A 16,377-nucleotide genomic window follows, 5' to 3' on the forward strand; every position below is an offset into this window, starting at 1 on the left:
AAATTCTGAACTCTAATGAAAAAATGCGAATAGTGTACTCGTAGAAATCGATTATGAAATGTCAACGATATATTCATCTACTGATAGTTAAACTGCATTCTCATACCCTCTTGGCCCTTCAAAAATGAATTTTAGGTAGGGTAATTACTAGAGCATCAAACGTTCTTCCGAGTCAAATGAGAGAACTAACAAAAATTGTGCAGAATAACTCATCTAAATATCGTTTAACAACGACATAACAAAGCTGTTTTTGGAATCTGGCCTATTGGCGATACAAGAAAGCTACTCAATCTTTTGGCAACTACTGTTAAGCTACAAAACATGTTACTTGTGTCAAACTTCTGATGAATCTACTCATTTCCAAACTTCTAGAGGAAAATCACTTGCCAACATGTGCGTTTTCTCTGGAATAGAGAGGTAGTTACAATAAACTAAACTCTGAAAAGAAGAAAATTTGGGACTAAAATTGGAATACATCGTCAATTTGCATCATTGAGCAGGATTACCAATTTATTTCGCAGAAAAGGGGTAAAGAGAGTGGAGGTTAACGAGGTTTGTGCATGAATATGTCTCGGTGGGTTAACCATGGTATCTGCAAGGCGGCCAACGTAATAAAGAGTCCTATAGTCAAATACAGCGGTAGCCTTCTTTGGCGTACCAACTGCGATATAATAATTATACATTACATGACACCGAAGACAAGGTTTATGAAATTTACACTACGAAAAGAGAGAGTACTTCAGTGTGAGAGAAAAGCTCAGGGATGAACCTGGATAATTGTGGTGTGCTGAGTTTTTACTGATCATTGGAATAAGAGAGGAAAAAGGCAAAAGCAGAGGAAGTACACTATTTAGTTCGCTGCTCCCTAAATACAATAGTTTCACGAACCTGTTTTTATATTTGAATGCAATGATTGTTTTCACCACACGTAAAGCCGAGCCGCCTCTTGTCACACGCATAACGATCGCGAGAAAGCACGAGCTTTTTGTACATTACCTGTTAACACATTCTGTACACTGTTGAGACATACATTTATTGGTTCTTTATCTAGACGCGTTCTACAGGGGATGTCTACAGCGGTGGCGGTAAGACGCAGCTGTCTTTCTCAAAAATTAGCGGTCGCCGAGTACAGCACCCCTTGCTCGTCGCCATGACGATGACTACGACCGTGCTCCTTAGGAGCAGTAGCATCTGCAGTGTGAGCAGTGGTAGAGATATAGAATTACTTTAAAAAAATCCCAGGACACTGCGGCACTCCCTATGCCTTGTGAATTCGAAAATGTTGATGGTAAAGTTAACGGTGCTGAATGCTCCTTCGAGTTTAGTGCTGTGAGTAATGTACCATAGAGGTAAGTGCTGCCCGGTCTAGCAAGCGGCAGTAGCCTGCGGTGGTTATCACCGCAGGCCACGCACGTGGCGATGCCCTTTCCTGTCACGCAAAACCTAGCGCTAGTGCCGCAGCAGGTGTCCCCTTTCGCCCGCTCTCCCACGCCTTCTTGATAGCACAAGTTCTGTGCATTTAGATCCATGACATCATGCTACCTTGCCCGACTGCCACAAAACATAATGCGAATGCTCCCGTGTAAGCCGCGGTGATTCTGACATCACGGCTTTCGTCAAGCCTGTCTTGACACTCGAAATTTCGTTCCCAGTAAAAGCGGTCATAAAAGGAATGCACAGGCCTCCGACACAGCAGCGGTTGCTCTGCTCTGCCGAGGGGTGCTCGTGCCGAGAGCGAGAACTAGGGCACGGTGGTGTCGTGCGCATACCGTCTCCCGTCACGCCACACCTTGTGCACCATCTCGACAGCAGGTTTTCCGTTTAGCCAGCTGAGCTTCGTCGAGGCGCAGTTCCTGACGTCTCTTCACAGCAATGAGAACGCCGTCGGCGTGCTCCCGTGACGTGGCCTCGCAGCCAATGGCGATGCGGACGTCGGTTCCGTCTCACTGCTGCAGATGACAGGTGCCGGCTTTTTCGCTCAGTGAGACATTAGGCGCTTTCGAATCAAATTTGCTAGAGGAAACTTCGTCACTGCGCTCGTTCAGCTAATATGATAGTACGTAGAATGCAGAACTGTCTAAACTTCATTCTTGTGGCATTTTACCGTCTTGCGGCGCTTTGTATTACGTTTAATCTGATCGAATTCGAAACTTATGGTGCTTACTAAATCAGGCCATTCAAGTAGCTGCTGGGTCTATGCATACAGATTGCGTAAAAAAGACGAGGTGTTGTACATTACGGGTGTAAAACCTAAATATAACACGTGGTAATAGCTAGTGACCTTATCCGAAGAAAACAAAAAGATACAGTAGCACCAGGCTTTCATATTTATGTATCCAATTAGTGCGAACCTTGATTTGAGTAACTTTTATCGTCCGAAGGCATTTGTTCCGTCGGGAACAATTGATGAAGGGCTGATAGCGCATAGGAAGTAGCTGTGAAGAGCAGTAAGCTTAACTAGACAATTGTTTGTTTAGGGTGAGCAAAAGCACCTATACATTGGCTTAACCTGTGGAATGTTATGTGACAGTTAGGTCTCTGCTTTTACTGGTTTACATATCCTTGATCTGATGAAAGATAAAAGCAGCTAAAAATTTTTGTGATTGTAAGCGTGAGTTTTATCGTGCAAATGCTTAGGATCCCCTTATCGTTCTGGCTTTGCCGTGTCACAAGCAAATAATCGCAGATCCCTGAAATTTCTTTCTGTGAAAACACTGCTACAACATGTGGCGTTTCTTATAACTTTTGGACCGGAATATTGCGTGACAAACCTGGGCTTCTTGGTTTTCCAAGAAGAAAAATATATGCCTTTTTTTCTTAAGGTTTTAATTGGAACCTAAAGAACACCAAATCAAGGCTAGCACCTTGACCTATCAATCGGGTCTCCAAGATGTTTTTCACTGATACATTAGTAGGTGTGAAGCGGAAAACTATGATGTAGCTGTTATTTCTGGGGTTGGCTGTGAGAAAAGAGTCGTCGTTCGAAGAGTGCTGCAAACAAGTTAGAAAAACCGGCAGTACTTAGAATACGTTCACATGCACATAGATCATTCAAATTATGATGGATAAACTAACCTTAGCTGTGCCTTTTTCCGAAAAACGCGAAGTACCAACACTAAACAAAGCCTGTTGCTTACAAAATTGGAGTATTTTTCGCATCAGCTCATACTGAGCCATGCGGAAAAAACACGTACATGGAGACACGATATGGTCGCCCATGAGTGGAGCTGGCGTCAACTATGTTGATGCGATGTGTGACAACAGATGTCTGAGCAACAGGACGGTCGCCCAATTCAAATATATCCCCATAAGGTGACAGAAGGCAACGAAGAGCTGTTGTTTGCTCAGAAGGAAGCTCAGGGGCAATTATTTTACAACCGTCGCATGCATGGGTCGACGACGAAGGAGAAGGAGACAAAGGTTCGTTGTTGCTGAAGAAGGATTCATAGGCCAAAGAAGAGTTTTCATTTATTCCGACAGGGTAATATGCACTATAGCAATGCCATGTGGAAGCAAATGCATCAACGATCCAAAATTGAGGATGGGCACGCCAGTGCTGTTTTCGAGGATTGCATAATGGTGCTCGGTATGACAATATTCGGTGACTAAACCCCGTCAGTAAGCCGTGACACGAAGTGCTCACCATCAGGAACGGGAGAATTATAGCAGCCTGTGGAGGCAGCCTTGCACACTAAGCAGATCATAAGCGGCGTGACGCACAAATTTTGGCCCTGGTAGAAAACGGAAGATCCAGCTGTACTTCCCCTGCGGAGCAGACAGTTTGCACAGAGTATTTCGAAAGAAAGCTGAGGCCGTGAATGTAGCCGTGCGGACAGTGTCCAAGGATGACAAATTAAACAATGGTATAATGACCCCCACTGTTCACACATGCTGTAGACATTCCAATACCAGGTGAAGTACTACCATCGGCTACTCGCGTAGTGCACGCTGGGGTGGGCGTCAGAACCTTTTTCACCCTTCGGCGAAGAGCAGCGCTCGTAACTGAATGTTGCGCTCTTGTGTCAACGAGAGATGTAACATGAACACCATCAATTTCAACGTCCAGTAGGTTTTACAAGTAACCAGGGTCAGCAGAGGATTTGAAGGCACGGTCGGAGTTGCAGCTTCTACTCCGGGAGCCGCACTGCCTAGTTTCCCAAGTGGAGCGACCGGTTGCAGAAGGGGACGAAGAGGGCTGAATAAGAGGCGAATGGGATCTACAACCTCGCGGAGACCGGGAGCGGCTGAATCTATGTGGAGCCCTGTCGGTGGGGAAGTTGCCAGTCGGCGTGTAGGCCGAGTAAGTGCGATCTCCTCGCAGTTGGCGGATGTGACTCGGAGACGACCACCGAGCAGGTGACGGCCAGCCGCTGCGACAGTGACCGTCGATGTGTCCAATACCGGAAGAATTCAAACAAATAGGTAAACCATTTACAGTGCGCCAGTCAGCTGGGTTGCGACAGAGTGCAGGGAAGCTTTGCGTTTAGGAGCGAACGGCCGGAAAAATCTGGTAGGTGTTTGTATGACGGACCGCACAGAAAAATGGAATGCTCAAACTCGTTATATCCTTTCGAAAGGCCACTTGTATAAGCTAAATAGGGAGTACGCTTTCCAGATAGTCGGAACCGACTAGAGGTAGACCCTTGGTATCAAGCTCACCACGAACGATACGCGTTATATGTTCCTGTCCAGTCGGCTGAAAGAACCGCGGCGAGTCTTCGCACGAAGATACGGCGGTTGTATTGGGCAATATGCCGAAAGTTGGATCAACGCGGCAACCCTTCGCGCGTTCAAAGAGGCCACACTCCTTTGTAGTTGCACCCACCTTGGCACAATCCTTACATATGAGGAGATTGAAGGCGCCATATGCAATGCCTTTCAGAATGGGACCTATGGTGTCTGCCTCGGTGACGTTTTTATGAGCCTCCCGACAGAGAGCCAGCACATCTTATGTGTAGACGACATAGGATTCCTTTGACGTCTGAGTGCAACTCGCTATTTCTTTTTTTTTTTTTTTTTTTTTTGCAGATGATGACCCCCAGGTCTACCAAACCGGTCTCGGATTATTTTTGCAGACATTCCACCTCCTTAGGTCAGCTTCATGTCAATTGTGTAATTGCTTAGCACTTCCTGTCAGATAGAATATTAGGTTGGCAAGCATCAATGCTGCATCACACCTGTTCTAGGCGCACACTCGGTCGTACAACGCAGGCACGTCCTCGACTCCCAGCTGCCCGTGCCAAAAAATATCGTCCGGTTCCGCCGATAAGTGAGGATGACGGCTGGCAGCGACTCAAGATGCGCTGTCCGTTGTGTCGGTTTATCTCCCATTGTGGCGGCAGTTAGAAGGCGTTCGCTGCGATGTTGCGTCATTGTACCGTGCGGACAGTGTCCAAGGATGGCAAATAAAACAATGGCGTAATGACCCCCGCTGCTCATACATGTTGTAGACATTCCAATAACATGTGAAGTACTACCATCGGCTACTCGCGTAGTGCACGCTAGGGTGGGCGTCAGAACCTTTTTCACCCTTCGGCGAACAGCAGCGCTCGTAACTGAATGCTGCGCTCTTGTGTCAACGAGAGATGTAACATGAACACCATCAACTTAAATGTCACAAGAAGAAAGCCAGCCCACGAGTGTTGAACAATGGTATCTGCAAGCGATATATATGGTGCTCAGGAAATAGCCAGAGTCTCCATCTTCCTCTAGTTCACGTCCCCTTCTTTGTTCGCTTTGTCGTAAAGTTATAAATCACGATAACCGGATTATCGTAATACTCATAAAACTCCGTATCACGTAAAAGAAGAGCAATCACTGAAAAGTTGAGAGTCAGTTAAGCATGCGCTAAATTGACTACATGCTTAGAGAGCATTCATACTTGACATTGACTCACATACTGGGCATTCTCATCCTAATTTGTTGTTACTTCGTATTACTTCTTTTCTCCTACAAAAAGGTGCGGTTTCGAGTGTCGCAAATAACTGTGCCTTAGAGAATTTTGCCTTAATTACCATTGCCTTAATTAGAAACAAATATCATAGGTTCGGCCATCTATGACGACATCATTCATTTTGGTGCCATGAGAATTTAGGACCCACCAAAAGTCGAGGGCCCGACTCGCCTTAATGATCGTGGGGTCGATTGCCTCAATTACCTTTGCCTTACCTGACACAAAGGATCGTGGGTTCGGCCCCCGCCAATGATTGTGGGCTCGACCATCTATGTGGCCCCATCAGTTTTGGTACCATTCAATTTTAGTCCACCAAAAGGTTGAGGTTTAGGCGCCCACCTATGATCGTGGGTTAGACCAAGAAAGGCGGCACCGCCAAGTTTGCTCCCACGAAAACTCGACGGTTCAACTCCTACCAAAGGTCATGTATTCGACTCCCACCAAATGTCATGCGTTAGACTCCCATCAAAGTCACGAGTTCAAGTCCCGCCAGTAGTCGTCGGTGGTAACATCAATTTTTGTAGCTTAAAGCCGGACGGTCATATTTTGTCAACGCCGGACACCGCATTTTTCGACCCATTAGGTGCTTGAGGCTTTCGACTTAAGGGCCATTATCATAACGTAATTCAATGAATCCAGAACAGCCTTTCAATGTGATTGGTTAGTAATATTTGAGAAGATCAGCCAGTTTGCCGTGTGCACTTATCTCTTTCACGTGCCGCGTGAGCAATGTTTTTAACAAGCTAGATACACTAGGCATGGGCTGGCTGCCGCCTTGCCGAGCGCACATAACGGACTGCGGGGTATGTAATAGAATACACAATTTGCTTCTGCATGTTGGCGGGCGTTAGTAGACAACTTGGGTCATTGGGTGTGGTTTAACTGCGTGTGTGCCCGAATTTAAAATTTGGCACTGTGTATGGTATACTGGTATGTGCCGTTTTCGGGAATTCACCCAGAATAGATGTGCCAATGTGGTGGAATGGGTATGTAGCCTCAAATATATGAAAGCGGCGGCAACCCATTAGCAACAGTCAATTCTGCATTGAGTTCTGCCGCTTAATTGACAGTCAACGCGAAGTTGCACCCCACATGCTAGGTTTAATCGGGACTGCTAAGGAGTTTCAAATGGGGCTGAGTGGTCACAACAAGACCAACGGCGTGGTGATTTCATTTGGCACTGTGTTTGAGAAGCGCAATTCCCACTTCGGGTCTCTCCTGATGCGCCCATAAGGTTTAGTGATTTATGAATGACCTGAAGAAATAGTAGCCATAATATTGCTATGGAACAGCCGCCACAGTGTGGCTGCAATGAGGAGGAAGACGACGACGCGTGCCTGCTTGATATAGCATCGCCCTTTTGGCATCCGTTAGCTTCCCTGTAAATAAATTGTAAATAGCATTGGGCATCAGCTAGACATAATAATATTAAACATATTACACTTTAAAACATTTAATACAAACACTCGATGAAACGATTTCTTATTAACATCACCAATCTTTTCCAAAGGATACGTGTCAGTCAGTCAGTCAAGAACTTTATTGAAGTCCTGAGGAGTTTCAAGCCGTTGGAGATCCCACGCGAGGAACTCCTCCGGCTGAAACCGTAGGCGACGCCCAAGTCGGGACGGGTGACGCTCTGCCAGTTCTTGGGACCTCTGGACGTGTGTTGCCAATATTTTTTCTAATTGATAGGTACTTGGGCTGATATGTCATCTTATATTTCATGTCACACTTCTGCTCTGCTTTTGATCCTTTCTGATTACCTTCAGACTCTTAAATACCATATCTACATATCAGAGAGCAGAGCCCTTCAAGGCAATCAGAAAATTGCTTGAAATGATGATTAAAATTAAAGACATCCATAATAAGGACAAAAAAAATAAGAAATGTCTGCCGCTTAATGTACTCATGCTAAGAAGGAACTATAATAGGCGCCGTACGGATTACTTCTGGTCACCTGGTCTTTTTAATTGGGCCGCTAAATGTGTGTCCAAGAACGTTTTTTTTTTCTTTCTGCCACAATGTGACCGCGCTAACCGCCGCCCAGAGTAGAAGCCTGTGACCTCCTGCTCAGCAGCCCAGGGTCGCGAGGGCACAAGGCGAATAAGACACCATGACAGCTAGGCATAAATACTGTTGCTTCATTCACTGCTCCGATTCATCAAAATATTCTAATCGGATGTGAGATAAGATTGAGCATTACGGGCACCTGTCAACTGTGCGGGCACAGAAGGCGCTGGTGGAACAAATCCCCCATAAAACCTTCCTGATGAAGCAGTGCACTGGCATGGACATGGCGAAGACATACAACAGAACATAAAACCGTCTTGAAACGACGCTGTCTTCGCCGTGTGCGTGTCAGTGCGCTGCTTCACCAGCAAGATATGGTTATTAATCACCAACTAGCCCAACTTTACACATTAATGAAATCCGCCATGTCACAGCCCATGTATTATATACTGTATTCGTGTATGTTGATGTTACCATTAACAAATAGTATTCTCCTAAAATACATACTTTAAAGTTTTATAACCACAATATAATTTGCTCTGAAACACTGCGTCGAGTCTAGCCACTCCCAGAAATCTTCGGAGAAATAAGGCAAATAACTAAACATCCAACATATTGTCTTAAAGTCGGTGACGTTATTGGGATGTACGACAAAATAGGTAGTGCTTAGAAATGAAGCGATAGAAGCAGCGATTACTTCATAACAACCGGTGCTGACAGTGAATAGGTTCGTATGCCATGGTTGGACCATTAAGTTGTAAGAACCTGGGCCCCCCGTGTATCATAAACAACAGTCTATATTGTGTCGCATCGATGCAGTGAAATGCAATGAAAGGTTGATTCTCATTGCATGGCCATTAAAACAGTCAAGAAACAACCACATGGTAACTCTTTAGCCCTATAGAATGGGGCCTGCTGGAGCATACTAGTGCGAACTGCTTTCGTAAATGAAAAATTGTAAACAATAAGTTCTGTTATCTGCTGGTTGTATTGTAACTTTGGGATGACGGCCATTGATGAACGCATTCACTTTTACAGGGAAGGCTTTCCAGGCTCGTCCGCGGGCAACCCATCAGGAATTATGTAAGCCCCTTTTTCATTCCACGAATAGTCTTCAGGCGCAAGCGAAGAATAAGCCTTGTCGAAATCTACAATTATAGAGCTGCTTTCCTATGTCACACTGTAACCGCCCAGTGTTTTTCCTGGGACAGAACGCGCTTTGCGCGATACAGAACTCCGTTTTCCTTGCCACAGCACGGGAGTATTACTAACAGCTGCTTGCAGTGAGAATGTAAATATCATTTCCAGGTTTAGCTCGGTGTGGAGCGTCTGAGAGGTTTGGGCTGCCGCATATTTACTGCACAGGTTGCTTTTTTCACTGAGACAAATTTTAGCTTTTTATGTGAAGGCCTTCTACAGGACTGGCTCGTGTCCTTCAAAAACATAAGGTGCACTCTAAATCATCCCCTTTAGGTCAATGGCAACCAGTGCATAGTGAGCGCGCGCGGTGTGAAGAGGTGCTCCAGCCGTACGGAGAGTGGAGTAGGAAAGTAGGTACCTACAAAACTGCTAGACAACCAAATCGCTGTGAACGTCAAGCTTGTATCACGATGAGAGAACGAAGATTGGTCAAATACGTCAAAGATTTGACAACGTCAAACTAACGACCGTAAAGGTAAGTGCGAAATTTACCGATTCGCCGAAGAATCACCACGCTTCCCTTTTCCGTTACGGAGTAATTTGACTATGCGCTTCTTATTCTACTTACTGGCATACGCCACAACGTACTCGTCAAATTCATGCTTGCGTTGGGCGAGTATGGCACCAAGTGCGATGCCACTAGCGTCCATGTGTATTTTAGTAGGTGCGGTAGGATAAAAGTGACGAAATTGGAGCTGATGTGAGGAGACGTCGAAGCGTTGTAAACGACCCAGCATATTCGAAATTCGAAGTTGAAAGGTCAGTGCTGTGGGCAAGAAGCTGCGTCAATGTGTCGATGATGGAGGCGAAATTACAGATGAACACCTTGAAGGGGCAGCCCAAGACGACGAAGAGAGAAGGCAGGAACGCACAGGGAAGCTCTGAACTGACAACTAACGTTATTTGAAGGCATACACAAACTTATGTACTACAACCTATAGGCACGTGCTCTCCCATCGATGGCGTCAGTATCAGTGCGCAAGCAAAAACGCAAAACCCTGTAATCAAATGTTACACTATGAGGCGGTTTAAAAATTCAAATTCACTGTCATACACATTTAATCATGGCATACTTACAGAACGCGATCCTTTTGTTTGATATCAACAAGTATCAACTCGCCCAAATGTTGTACATTCCGGGTGAAACCAGCACATGCCGATGAAGCTACGGCGCTCCTTTAGAGCGCAGTACTTAAGGCAGTCGGAAATCGCACAAAGCTTTGCAGTATCCGGTGAGATGCCTTCTTTCGAGACTACGCGGCCTAAGATCGTAAGTTTACGTTTACCAAAATGACATTTTCGCTAGTTTAGCTATAATCCTGTGGCAGTGAGACACTCGAGAACTTGCTCAAGGCGAGTTATGCGAGAGCAAAAATCTGCAGAAAATACTACTATAGCGTCTAAGTAGCACAGACAGGTTTATGATTTAAATGCTCTGAGAATAGAGTCCAACATCTTTTGAAATTTGCAGGTACGTTTCCAAGGCTGACAAGCATCACATTTTAATTCATATAACGCGTCAGGGATTACAAAAGCCGTTTTCAGGGGGTCGGACTCAGCCATGGGCAATCGCCAGTAACCGAAGCGCGGATCCAGAGACGAGAAATATTCGGCTCCTGGAAAGAAATTCAGTGCGTCGTCAATACGCGTTAGCGGATAGACACCAGATAGCTGCGTTCATGTATGAATATATACAGTGCACAGAAAGATTGGAACGATATAGTGCGTCGTCCTCTTCAGCGCTTTTGCTCGTCAATACCGCTCGCGCTCGGAGTCCCTGCTCTGCCTAGACTGCCACCGCTTTGCTGCTCCTAGTACTGTCAAATAAGTACCTTAACTATTGGTAGAGAGTGCTGTGCCCTTAAACTTCTCACACTGTCACTTCGATCCCGTACCCTGCCATCTACCATGCCTCATGGCGCCTCGTAGCAAACTACTCCTGCACCAACCGCTTGTCCTGGTGTACCTCGTCACCGCGACCTTGCCATCTTCACTGGCCCGGCTAACACGGACGTGAGGACTGGCTAACCATATACGCGGTCAGCGCGCATAGCAAGTGGGCCGAACCAGCCAAACAGAACAATGGCTGTTATATGTCGCTCATGTCGCGAGGCTATGCTATACCAACCACGAAGTATATTTCCCAACCAGGTCTGCCTTCAAGACCACCCTTCTTGATTTATTTGTTAACCCCACTCTTCGTAAGCTGCGTGCCGAGCAGCGTTTGCGGTCCTGTCACAATGAAGACATCTTCAACCTATGCAGGAAAGGGAACTCAACCATGGCGCAGTCTGAGCGGGTCAGTCATGCAAAGAAAGGTATCCAAGGCGACGCCTTCATCATGTTGCTCGCAGCTTTGTTTATCTATGTTCCTACTTTAGTCGCTTCATCCGCAACTTCTCCACTATCATATTGCCCCTGACGAAGCTCCTTGGAAGGAGCCGGCACCCCACGTCGTGGTCGTCAGTGTACGACGAGGCGTTCGCAATTCTGCGCCGTTTGCTGACGTCACCTCCTACTTTGCGTCACTGCCACCCGACGGCTCCTACTGACATGCACGCTGATGCCGGTGGTGCTGCCATCGGCGAAGTCCATACGCAACCCAAACACGTGTTTTCTGAATGCATTATGGCTTACACAAGTCTCACGCTTACGAAAGCCAAAAGTAACTAACATCGTGACGGATAAAGAATGTATCGAAATCATCTGGACTCTTGCTAAATTCGAGCTATATTTCCATGGCCGCACATCTGACGTCGTTACGGACCACCACGCGCTTTGTTCGTTGTACGTGGTGATCTCTCCCTTCCCCGACGACAATACCCGCTGCTCCGTATCCCAGCTTGACGTTTCTCCCAACGACCTACACACTATCGCTTCCGAACAGCACAAAAAATACTGGATAGCCTCACTGATAGACTTCCTTTTTGATCCATCGGCACAACCAACCACTCGCTCGTTGCGTCATGAAGCCCACTATTTGACCATTTGCGACGAGTTACTCCACTGACGCAATTGCACCACCGATGACCACCAGTGGTCGCTAGTAGTACCCCGCATTCTGCGTTCGAAAATATGCCCGCCATTCCACTGAGATCCATAGTGTGCACACGCGGGAGTATTCAAAACACACCAGTACATTCGACACCGGTACTACTGGCGCGAGATGCACAGCTACGTTCAGAAGTTAGTTCGCTCGTTCCACAATTCTCAGCGCCGGAAATCTTCATTGCGCCGCTCGCCCAGCCGGTCTGTTACCGTTACCTTACTCTAACAGGCCGCTCGAGGGTCGCATCGGCATCGATCTCTATGGACCACTTCCCCTGAACTCTGCTGGTAGTCGCTGGACTATCGTGGCTGTGGACAACCTCACGCCATACGCCGAAACTGCGACCCTCCCGCGGCTACAACGTACGATATTGCCTCCAGCTGGCCTCGCCAATTCATACTGCACCCTGGTGCATCACAGGAGCCGCTCATTGATCGCGGACGTGACTTCTTGTCGAAATACGTCGAAGCCATCCTGAAAGAGGTCCAGATTGTGCACCGGACAGCTACTGATTACCATCCGCAGACCAGCGGCTTCACAGAAAGCTTTAACCGTACGCTTGGCGACATGCTCACTATGTACGCAGCCCCCGACCGCACAAATTGGGACGCCATTCTGCCCTTCGCAACCTACGCCTCTAATACCACTACGCAGAGCACCATTGGCTTTGCACCTTTTTCCTGATGTACGGCCAGTACTTATCGTGCACGATCGACATAATTATTCCGTACAAGGCAGATGCATCTGAGTGTGCGCCTATTTCTGCCACAGCCAGCCATGCAGAAGAGTGTAGCGATCTCGCATGGGCCTTTCCTTCAAATGACGAAGTACGCTGGAAGAGCGTTCCCGGAGACACTACTTCGGCACCCACGTTCCTCCCCGGAGCGCTTGGGTGGCTCTCGGCCCCTTCGACTACACCTGGTCTCTAGCCGAAACCAATGCTCAAGTTTTAAGGCCTCTACCACGTCTTCTAACGCACATCTCCGGTTAACTACATCATCAAGACCGTTGAACCCTCTTCTCAATTGCGCCGTCTTGGACAAGGCATTCTCGACGTCGACAAACTCAAAACCTGCTATGAGCCATTCATAGTGATAAGCTGTTAGGTCGCCGTGTGGCTCCCTTTTTGTTCCCTGGGGCAATTGTAGACAGTGACTGGTACGATAAAGTGGGTCGTGCTCTCCAGTACTTTCTAGTGGGTCGTCCTCTTCAGCGATTTTGCTCGTGAATGCAGTTCCTAAGCGGAATCCGTGCTCGGCCTGTACTGTCGCCCATGCGCCGTTGCTAGTCTGATCAAGTAAACACTTTCACAATAATAAATACAGATTGTCTCAAATAACTTGAGCCAAAGCTTTAAAACTGAAAACACTCCGGACGCGAGTTGAAAGAAATGCACAATGTTGGCACAGTGCCGGAGTTACTCAGGTTATTTTTTTTATTTTACCCTTAACTGACGGATTAGTTATGTTTAATCAACTTTTTATGTATTGGTTCCAGACCCTACGTGTGATAGGCAAATTTGTAGAGCGCCTTCAGAAACCTCTAAATAAATCGTTTCCAGCATGATATTTTTCACGTGGTCGTTTCTTTCGCAATTCCAAAGAACGCCTTCGAGATATCAAAAAAATACCGCGTGACGGGGCCATCGTGCACTGTTATTGTGCTGCTTTCAAACGTGAGATGGATGAACAAGGTCGGCTGCAGTAAGACTGGCCCGCGATAAGGCGTTATTTCTGGTGCATGTATCTGGGCATGCGGCTCTTATCATATGACGGCGCAAATGCGTGATGCTGGCCGGCTGGTGCCGAAGCGATAAAGCGACTAATGAGATGAAGAAGAACAAGAGCATAGCTTAATTTTTTCATGCTTCGAATGGGCAAGGGCTGACAACCTCCCGATGAAGTGTAATGGGGTGAGGTGGGGAGGCGGCGTTAGGGCCGGAATTATTTTCCAGTGACGTTCAAACAAGAAAGCGCCATTTGAATGTAATGCGTGTTGGAAGAGGTCACCATCTGCTGAAATGTACATTTGGCGTCTCATAGGCACATTTTTCAAGGCGTTCTTCTTCATTGTATCAGGGATGTAGTTGCAGAATTATCTTACTTTTATTTTAGGTTATCTGTTGTTGTGGTTGCTGTGCTGTATATTTGATCCTTGACGTAGTCCCAGAGAAAGAAATCGAAAGGAGTTAAATCTGCGGCTGTGCCGGCCAAGCAATGGGCCTATGCCGTCCAATCCACTGCTGCGCGAATGTTTCATGCAGCCATTTGCAAGCTTTGCTGCTGCCGTGCATTGGAGAATCATCATGATGATACCAAATATCGTTTATCCTAGCGAATGGAACTTCACAAAAAAATCCTCTAGCTCGCCATCAAGCATGTCGTGGATGAATGTTTAGCCCGTAAGCGTGTTATCAAAAAACACGGGGAAAATGATAATACCACCGTAAATTGCACATCACAGATCAGCCGACCACTGATATTCATTATGTGTTTTCAAAACCCAATGAGGGTTTTCGTCGCACCAATAATGAGCGTTGTGGACGTTCACTTGGACATTGCGTGCGAAGGTAGTTCCATCGGTCCACTGCATTTTGTTGACAAAGCCTGGGTCCTCTTCTGTCTTAATTATAATCCAGTTTGCAAAGTGCTTTTGATATTGGAAATCGCGATGCTCCAACATCTCGTGCAGCTGTACGTGGGACGGATGAAGTTGCCTCTTCTTAAATACACACCAAGCTGAATACTGACATTCCAGCTTCAGCACCCACACTACAAACACTTTCATGTGGGTCTGAAGAAAACTTTGACAGAATATCTGTCTCCACGTCCTCGCCCAGGATTGAAGATTTGTGTCGCTTTTTTTTGTAAAAGCCCCAGTTTGTCTCAGCGTTTCATATGCACGCACAATCGTCATTGAGCCCGAACGCGTGCCGGGATGTAGGCGTTGAAAAAGCTTAACTGTGCGCCTTCTATGTCCACTTGGCGCACCTAGAGCCAAAATCATACCCGTTTTTTCCTCATTGGAGTAACCCATATCTGCTGCTCAAGCTTGGTCACAGGCAAAAAGCTTTGCTGTCCAGAACACGCTGGGATAATGGCGCCGAAGGAGCACTGTATATGTTGCAGTTCGCTGGGTGGTGGAAACGAGGTACATAAGGCATGATATACATCCGGTAAACTGGAACAGCCTTTAGCGCACCGTCTCAGGGACTGTAACGCCGATCACAGTGCACAAGTGTGAAGCCAAACACGCAAAAGGATAGACAGTTGGGCGAGTTGGTACAGTAACATGATTTTGGCCTCTAGCGCGAAGTGAAACACGGACACAGAAAGGAGCGCTCGTCCTGTCTGCTCCTTTCTGTGTCCGTATTTCACTTCGCGCTAGAAGCCAAAATCAAGCCAAACACGACCACCCGATACTGCGACCACGAAGGGATGCGCACTTGCGGGGTGCCGCATCAAAAAAGAATGTCTGGTAGACAGTAAGTGTGAGAAGGAGAGCAGACGCGGCCAGTGCGAAAAGAGTCATCGTCTGAAGAAGACATGCGTAACCTTCCTTGAATACAGCCAAGGTTTTCTTTTTTTTACCACTTGTTAGTTTGGTCCCTGTGGGATTTATCCGATGTTATTCGTTCCCTAATGTTTAACGTTGCAACATTATCGTTCACTTCGAAACCTACTACATGGTCATGTGTACAATGGCAAAACGGTAGCAGCCGTCATCGCCTTCTATCGTTCCCACGCGCTTAATCCTTTCCTTCTTTAAAGCAAAATCTAAAAACTGCTTTCATCTTTACTTTTTTGCGGCTTCAGACGCTTTATCACTTCAGCAACGCTCGGACAGCAACATGCATTTGCACTGTCATGCGATACGAGCCTCATGCCCAGATACTTATACCAGGCACCACGCCCTGTCGTGGGCCAGCCTAGCTGCAGCCGACCTTGTTCATCTATCGTACGGTTGAGAGCAGCACAATAACAGTGCGTAAGTGCCCCGTCGCGTAGTATTTTTCCATATTTCGCGGGCTTTCTCTGGAGCACGGAGAAAACGACCACGTGCAAGATATCTTGTTGGAAACAATTCATTGAGAGGTTTCTCAAGGTGCTCTAAAACTTTACGTGGAAAACACTGGGAAGGCCGGAGATGGAAATTCAAGACG

At 46.8% G+C, this 16,377-nt stretch overlaps 1 long non-coding RNA gene across 1 annotated transcript in view; it reads left to right on the forward strand.

Moving 5' to 3' along the window:
* The window catches only part of LOC126530057 (uncharacterized), a 67,025-nt gene that overhangs the window by 15,584 nt on the left and 35,064 nt on the right, over positions 1 to 16,377 (forward strand). The window contains exon 2 of the long non-coding RNA XR_011893020.1: positions 9,005 to 9,049. This is a non-coding gene — a long non-coding RNA (uncharacterized lncRNA). The remainder of the gene's footprint in view (positions 1 to 9,004; positions 9,050 to 16,377) is intronic.

The sequence above is a fragment of the Dermacentor andersoni genome, chromosome 3 (genome assembly GCF_023375885.2).
Source record: "Dermacentor andersoni chromosome 3, qqDerAnde1_hic_scaffold, whole genome shotgun sequence".
NCBI lineage: Eukaryota > Metazoa > Arthropoda > Arachnida > Ixodida > Ixodidae > Dermacentor > Dermacentor andersoni.